At 44.1% G+C, this 8,349-nt stretch overlaps 1 protein-coding gene across 6 annotated transcripts in view; it reads right to left on the bottom strand.

The window, feature by feature from the left end:
- Positions 1–1,152, bottom strand: part of atp2b3b (ATPase plasma membrane Ca2+ transporting 3b) — a 47,257-nt gene extending 46,105 nt beyond the window's left edge. For 3 of the 6 annotated variants that reach the window (XM_019891375.1, XM_019891378.1, XM_019891379.1), the window contains exons 1-2: positions 946–1,152; positions 434–747 (exon numbers count right to left, since the gene is read on the bottom strand). The gene's annotated coding sequence lies outside the window, so the exon portion shown is untranslated. The remainder of the gene's footprint in view (positions 1–433; positions 748–945) is intronic. The other 3 variants (XM_019891376.1, XM_019891381.1, XM_019891377.1) reach the window with 3 other exon arrangements.
- Between the last annotated feature and the right edge of the window lie 7,197 nt (positions 1,153–8,349).

Below are 8,349 nucleotides of genomic sequence, written 5' to 3'. Positions count from 1 at the left end.
GGGGGGGACTGAAGGAAGGATTGCGGGACGGAAGAGGACTGCTGGTGCTCACGGTGCAGTGGAGGCCCGCGCAGCTACAGTGGTCGCGCTCGGGGACAATGCTGGACTGAAGCCCTTCGCCCACTATCCTTGGAAGGATGGACACGCATCGGAGTGGAGCTCCGCAACCGCTTAACCACTCTCATAATGTCATAGCGCCGTTTACCGGGGTATTACGCTATGCCCGACAGTATGGCTATCGTAGCTCCGCAAGGCCCGCGATGACACACCAGGCCCGAGCGCCGTTTAAAAATATCTTTTGGGGGGCAAAAAAAAAAGCCCCACGGGTGCTGTTCCACAATCACAGCAAGAGACACGCGTGGGTGAAATAGGAGTCACGCATCCATGCACGCGAGCACGCACGCACGTCAACACGCGCGGACTCGCCACTCACCGTGCAGGCCGAGCTCAAGGACATCAGCATCAGCATCAGTGGGCGGGCGGGCGGAGAGCCACAATCCCCAGTTAATCTTGCGTGAGCGTGGAGCGGAGAATGTCCCGGCCCGGATGAGAGAGGATGCACAGGAGGGCGGGAGGAGGAGGGGTTGTAGTGGCGGTGTTGGTGGTGGAAGAGGAGGAGGAGGACTGTGAGTGGGCTGCTGCAGCCTTACAGTCCGATGGAGGAGAGGGGATGAAAGACAAACACGGGTGCTGATGAATATTCCACTCCGCGCTGTCACCTGACCGAGGGTCGGCCGAGTTCTGCGGCTGACGGAGGGAGAGAGTGAGCGAGAGAGAAAGAGAGAGAGAGGAGAGAGAGAAGAGAGAGAGAGGAGAGAGACGAGAGAGGAGAGAGGAGAGAGAGAGAGAGAGAGAGAGAGAGAGAGAGAAAGAGAGAGATTCGCCGGGTTTGCCTCTCTTGCGTTGCGGGTGGGGAGGGGGGGTGCAGTATTTGTCGGTGCTTACCGCTTGTGATGCTGCTGCTGCTGATGATGGTGGCGGTGGCGATTAAAATGACGGGGCCCAATGCAGTGAAGAGTATCGGAAAAGAAAAGAAGTAAAGAAAGGGCGCGCTGACAGGAGATGCTCCTGCGACATCTCTGGAGGAGGAGCCCGCGCGCACAGGAGCCTGCTCGCAGCATCCACAGGCAGGAGGAGGAGAAGGAGGAGGAGGGGGGTGCCTACGTCACAACCTCTTCCTCATACACTCCTCTGCGTGGTGACGACAACGGGCACACCGCAGCACAGTGAAGGATATTGCCGATTATAGAGCCAATTAATTGAGGAAAAGAAATAAAAATCACCGACAACAAAGCATCATGTCTTCAAACTCTCTTGAATGACTGTAGGAAGAGGGGTGAATGCATATATCAACCAAGGGCTTTATTTGTTTTTAAATCCTATTCTGAAATGAAAATGAGATCCGACACAAACAATATAATCCAAAGTATATTATTGCCTTGTTTTATGCAGCGGTGGAGTTGGAGAGTGTCACTGAGTCATATAAGTGCTAAAGTAGACAAACCCAGTCGCGCTCGGAGATCTGCAGAGTTCAAAGCAAACAGGATGGTGAAGTGGCATTTAGCTGTTATGCTGCACACAAATAGAATAAGATGCCCAGAGACGTAAATATAGACCCAGGTGTGATTGGGTTTTTTCTCTCTCAGAAAAAAAAAAAATATCACGTCATATTGACAAATTTATATTTGAATATTGAGTAACTTTTAATGGCAAAATGTCTTGACCGTTATGTGTCCCAAATGAAGTTTTTTGATTTACAATGTATATCTTCTGAAAATGCTACTTCCTCTTGCAAAATATGACTTAGTGTCATCAGTTCTTTAAAACAATTTTGGGGGGTTCTTTTACAAATGGCCCATCTTTTTTACTCAAGCCGTCTTGCCGCTGAAGACAGCCTCATTTTGTTGTTTCAATACACCAGAGGAATCTGTGAGCCCAAGTGCCAGGATGAAGCAGACATTTTGCATTCACTAAACAGCAGACAGCAAAACAAACGGTGATATTTCTTCATTGTGCATGATATTTTTATCGACTGAGTTTGTAGGCGTTTACCAGCCTCCTTGTCCTCCTCTCTCACCGCTAAGCGTAACTAGACCAAGCTGGGGCCCAAGGCACTGTCCATGGTGCTGAAAGCTAGCACACGTTAGACCTGAAAAACAGAATAATCACTCCTTTCAATGCATGATCAATCCCGCCCCCCCCCCCCACCAGCAATGATGTACATGCACAGCTATAGTGAACTAAATATTGTCAAAACTTATTATGCAGTGAAGAGAAAGAGGAGATGTGTATTTATAGATCAATCACATGAACTTATAAATAGATCTCCTCTCCTCTGGACTGCAAACAGACACACACGTGCATACACATCAAGATAAAAAGCTTTGTTGCTGATTTGATCTTTCCCTCCTCTTATCATCGCACCATCTCCCGGAGGTGTATTAAAATATCTAAAACACTTTCATTGCAGATGCACACTCATCGGTTATAATATTTCCATAAATATAGTACCCCAAAAAAAAGTCCAGCATATTTTTTTTTCCTCTCAAGGAATAAAAAGGTGTAAATCTTATGAGATTGAAAATTGCATCTGATGGTCAAGTGACATGCGGTGCAGTACGATCTTGGTGAATGGACAATGGTGACCAACATTGGGACGTTGGCGGCCTATTTTAAGCAACCAAATGAAAAGGTGTGAAAATATTGCACGTAAGTGGTTAACAACTAATGTGAGCTAGCATGAAATCACGACTGACTGGTAGGTCAGATGAGCTTTATAAAGAGGCACAATATCCAGTGGTCATGTTGAATCAGGGTCTTCAATGGACCAACCAGTGCTCAGGGGATGAGAGCAAATCGTTCATTTGCCTCAATACAGCCATGCCTGCTCGGTTTTAGTTACATAAACAGAAATGCCCTTGAAATCAACTATTTTAAGTGAATGCCATGCCTGCTCGGTTTTAGTTACATAAACAGAAATGCCCTTGAAATCAACTATTTTAAGTGAATGCCATGCCTGCTCGGTTTTAGTTACATAAACAGAAATGCCCTTGAAATCAACTATTTTAAGTGAATGCCTCAGGACTTTCCACTTTTAAGGTCATGTGCACGTGTTGCAGCCAGCCGTGTTGATTTATATATTTATTTTCATTCTTACATCGAGTGCAAATGCGACTGAAACAGCAGACAGAGCACCGATTGATGCATTTAATGCAAACTATGTCAATAAATTCTGTGTCAGCACAGCACTGTCTCTAATGGCCCGCAGGGGCAATTGGCAGTCAGGTTGACTTTTTATGATGTGTCTTGAGTCACATTGAATCATGCAGGTTATCAGAATGAATATTGATGTTTATTAAATTGATTCGTTAAAGAATTTTTAAAAAAAGAAGGGTTTGCTAAGCAGTGGCTGCTTGTGTCATTACCGTGATTGTTTTGAAACTGAATAGTGTTAGTTTTTTCACAGTTTTCTTAACCAAACATTAGTGATGGTGTACAGGATCCCAGGTCATCAGTAAAATATATGCGTTCAGATATAATGACCCACTTGAGAAAAAAATAGATGGACAATTGAAAGTTCCTTTTTCTTTCCCTCTTTTTCTTCGCCCAATCAACCTGCCAGGCATGTTTTTGGACCGTGGGAGGAAACCGGAGTACCCGGAGGAACCCACATTGGCACGGGGATAATATGCAAACTCCACACAGGAAGGCCAGAGCCGGAATCGAACGCTGCACCTCTGCACTGTGACGCCAATGTGTTAACCAGTTGAGCACTGTGCTGCCCGAGATCAGAATTCAATTTGCAAAACAGTAAGTGCATTTCTTACATTGTGGAAAAGCTTTTTTCTTTATTAAAATCTTTCGTGCATCCCTCAAAAGTAAATATTTGTGTCAGTGAACAAGTCAGCGGGATCAGAACAACAAGTCTTTGTGTGACTGAGTATGGCTAACACAGTCCAATAGCTTAGCTACGTTGTCAATAAAAGAATGTACTTTGGAGGGATGCTCTGACGTAAACTGCCGCTTTAGTTTTGATGAAATGACTCACTATTCTAAATTGAAAGTTACACCTTCATGAGCAAAAGTCACACTTCACATCTCATTGGGATACCGAGAGGAAAAGATAGCACTGCAAAAGTAATTTGAAAAAAGTAGAAATGTGAACAGGGGAAAATCTCTAATGGGAACATTCTACATGCGACACTGTAGCAATTTCAGTGCAGTCTTCCTGCTTCCTTTGGCATACAAATGCATCCCCGCATCACAAGCATTATCTTGCTATGAGCTATTTCAGAAAACGGGTTGGTCATTGGTTGATCTAATGCTTCACACATTTCCCTTTGTTTGAAAAAGTCAAACTTCGCCGAAGGGAAAGAAAAAAAAAAGTCCAATGGAAATGCATAGAAATATTCTTAACATAGTTTGAGAATCTGTTCAACCATTTTGCATGTAAAATCCCAGTTAAACCAGCATTTTGGCATGACTTGCAGTTAGTTGTAAATCCACAGTATGTTTAGGGTCATAAACCTTTAGCATGGCGACATGCCCCCTCTAATCGTTTTGGAGCATAAACGGGTACACGACGCAATTCATCTTGTTACTAAGTCCTGTCAGCAGTCACGTCATCAATAAACTCATTCTATCATGTTGACAGGTGGCGTGCTGTCCTTGGAAATGGGGAGACATTCTTTCTTTCTCTTCCCATCATTGACCTGCCCCTTTTTATCTTGGTGCGGCCAGAAATTTTTCAGTCAGTCCGGAGGATATAACGTTGTGACTTGCCCCCGAGCCCAACGTGGAATGAGAAGCGCTTGCAAAAGACTTGCTGTTAGCAGACCACCACCAGATTGAACGGCGGGCTGCAAACGTCAGACGTGATGCAAACTCCCCGTTGAACTCCTCTTTTCCTCACAAACGTTCCCTTCCCTTATGCCGTCGAAATCCCATCATTCCATATCACTCTTTCTTTCCATGCTCCTGACCCCCCACGCCCCACCCCGTTCTCCTTCCCATCTGATGCTTAATTCATGGAGCCTGGCTGAACATGCTTCCTCTCCATTATTAATATAACATTAGGGAGACAAGAGGGAAGAGGAGAGAGAGGAGGAAGCGGCCGGAAACGAGGGGTGGGGGTGGACGAGAAGACAAGGAATCTGGTGAAAGAGGAAATGAAGAGAGGGCAACTGGGATGGGGTGACAAGCAGCAAGGGGAGAAAGCCTTGAGCAACCCCTCCACAATGGCCACACCAGTGCAAGAGTGACAGATGAGAAGGGAGGAAACGTGTCGGGAGGAGGAGGGAAACTGTGCAGCACGTGATACCATTGCAATGCACGCAATGTCTCCTGTCCCACCAACAGAGGTGCAAAGCATGAGGAGGAGGCAGCTGGAGAGAAATCATGCCATTCTTTTTACATGGACATGTATAAACACTTCAGAAAAGCGAAATCCAAACAGTAATGAGGACACGTTTTTTTCTCCCTTTTCTCGGGGGGGGGGGGGGGGGGGGGGTGGGGGGGTACAAGAAGGAAATGCCACCTCAGTATCACCCATGCCAGATTTCAATGTTCACGCAGTTACACTTGAGCCTCTGTGTATTCGGCTCAATGCGAAAGCAGCACGTCCTGAAATAACCTGCACACTTCCTTATTTCTCACACTCCGCTGATAGTGTTTGTGAGCGCGTGCAGTTCTCGGAGCTGTACAACCTTGGGGTAGCCTATGTCTTGAGCAGGGATGGGTAGTAAATGTGCTACATTGACTCCGTTTTAGGAAATGTCGTACCTAGTAGTTCTAATGCAACATACTGTACCTTTTACTGCAGTATTTACTGTATGTTAAGAACAAAATTGTTTCACTGCGCTACATTGAGCTAGGTTCCGCTCGCTACTTTTATTCAGCAATCGATAATTGTTTAAGATTTTATTAAGTCATTCTTATTTCATTAAGATTTATAATAAGATAAGAAACTCTTTATTAGTCTCACAATGGAGAAATTCCCAATTCACAGCAGCAAAGTTAGAAAAGGAAGAAGTAGAAGAACAAAATATAGGAGCTGCTGTAAAGGCAGCCACTCTCTTGAAGTCAAAATAACAAATTATTATTCATTATTAAGATTTATTGTTGTTTTTGTTGTTCAGCGAGATCTCAATTTGCAGGTTCATATTTTGTTTTGTTATTTTTATTTTATTTGATGTTAATGCTCTGATTTAAAAAAAAAAGACGACACAGATTTGATCAACTCGATTAGAGCGGCAGATATTTAGCATTTTATTCAAAATCACAGATCGATTGTTTTGTCCTAATTTGCCGATGGACCAATGACATCATTGATCGGATCCCCAAAATAAGATATTTAAGGCAATCTTGTTCACTCCAGGGACGTTCAGTGCTGCTCTTGTCAATAATCCAATGTTTCTCAGCATATATGGTCACTTTCTTTTGGGGAGAATTTCTAGAATTGAACAATTTTTTTTTTTCCTAATGCATGGGCGTCAATTATACGTGAATTTTGGGGCGGCCGCGTCCCAAAACTCCACAAATAACGGGGCGCGACTGTACAGTAAATAAGCTTGTTTGAATAGATTGGTCGATCTTCTAATCGGATCGGTGGTCATTTTTATTTACAAATTCGCTGACCAATGATAGGCTTCAAAATCTTGATTGCGTAGTCTAATATATATATTTTAAAAATTATTAAGTTACTCAGTACTTGAGGTTGTTTTTGTTCACAGAGTACTTTTTCAGTCTTATTCAAGTAATCACTTGGAGGACTACTTTTTAACAGTATTAGTAGTATTATTATTATTGCAATGATTTTATTACCCTAGTCATTCAGCTGGCAAATAAATGTGCACATCAGATTTCTTTCGGCCTCTGCAAGGAATGAATCCTTTCACAAAATATTTCACTTGCATATCAAGGCATCATGTAGGCCATCTTAATTTTCTGCAGACTGGTTTTACTACAATTTCCAGAATTGATATTGGCAATACCGGACCAGTATTTAATTGATATCGGATTACTACCAAACTTTCAGTCTCGCATACCACTCGTGTGTTCTTTCAGTTTAGGGCTCACAGGTCCTAATACATCCAAGTAGCATGCCCAAAGAGGGATCTCCATGGCCATTCTGGTGGCTGCATGTAGCACATCCTAAATGACTGAGTGACAAAGCAATTATGATAACAATGATTTCCTTATTACCTGTGGTCACCGTAGCAGAGAGAGAAAGTATCACGAAAGGTTAATAGGGCAGATATCCTCATGACCAAGACAGATGGCCAGCCATTTGACCAAACTTAATAACCCATGTGGTGGAGGGGGAAATGCCCTGCAAACAGTACATATGTTTGCGGACTGAGGGCAGTTTTTGATTCTATGGTCATTCACAGTTGCATCAAAGGACTGCATTGCATCGAGGATCAAGTACTCAAGCGCCTTCCTAATCATCGACATGAGGGTTCGTTGGATGAGTCAAAGGGCCAATACGGTGAGGAGACTACACATCTCTTGTAAATCACCTCAGGAACAAGGAGCGAAAACTAGTAAGTGTGGTACACTTAGTAGCACAAACTGTCATGTCACATGTGGGGACCTGAGGAAGTGAAAAGGCCTTAAAGGTTGTTTTTTCCGTGGAGGTTTTACTCTACAAAGGTTATGGGAACCAAAGGAAAAAACGACTTGGGCTGCCACCAATTTCTTGTATCATAAAAGCACAGACAAAGCAGTCTAGATTAGAAAGATGCAGCAAGCCCTCCTAGCAGGCAGTTCACAAGTGACTTCGCTGCTCTACACAAAAACGGTTGAAGAAACCTGCAAGGAAGAGAACGAGCTTCCAGAGGATTGAGATTATTTAGGTCTCATTCCTTGTGGACAACACTTTTTTGCCAAGCCCTTCAGATAATGAAGAGCCATGGAACTGTGATGCGGTTTCAATAACGGTACAGATACTGAAGATACCAGGTCCGTTATTCAGAGGCCGCCGTATATCCAGCTGGATGCACCGCAAAGAAAAAGGTGAAACGGGAGTGACCCTTCATTCTCAATCAATGCAGACCAGTATGCTGGAGAGGAAAGGCACAGGCCGGATGGCGGTGGCCATGTGCTCTTCTCCTTAATGTGCGCTAATGATCTGGTGCTAATTAAGGATTCCTAGGTGGGGGTGTGTGAGACTGGCCTCATTGTTACATCACACCAACATGTCCCTCGTGCCAGAGAAAAGAAACACTGAAGCTGATCCTCCACAGCTTGCTTGAGCAGTGAAGGTTTGTACCATATGAATTCTGGCAGTATGACCAGGTGTTGAAAGACAACTGGCGAGACACCCAGCAGGATCACCGCCGAGTCAAA

Source organism: Hippocampus comes, unplaced genomic scaffold (genome assembly GCF_001891065.2).
Source record: "Hippocampus comes isolate QL1 unplaced genomic scaffold, H_comes_QL1_v1.1 scaffold174, whole genome shotgun sequence".
NCBI classification, from domain to species: Eukaryota; Metazoa; Chordata; class Actinopteri; order Syngnathiformes; family Syngnathidae; genus Hippocampus; species Hippocampus comes.
The sequence above is the reverse complement of the archived record's forward strand: the minus strand, read 5'-3'. Positions and strand labels throughout refer to the sequence as shown.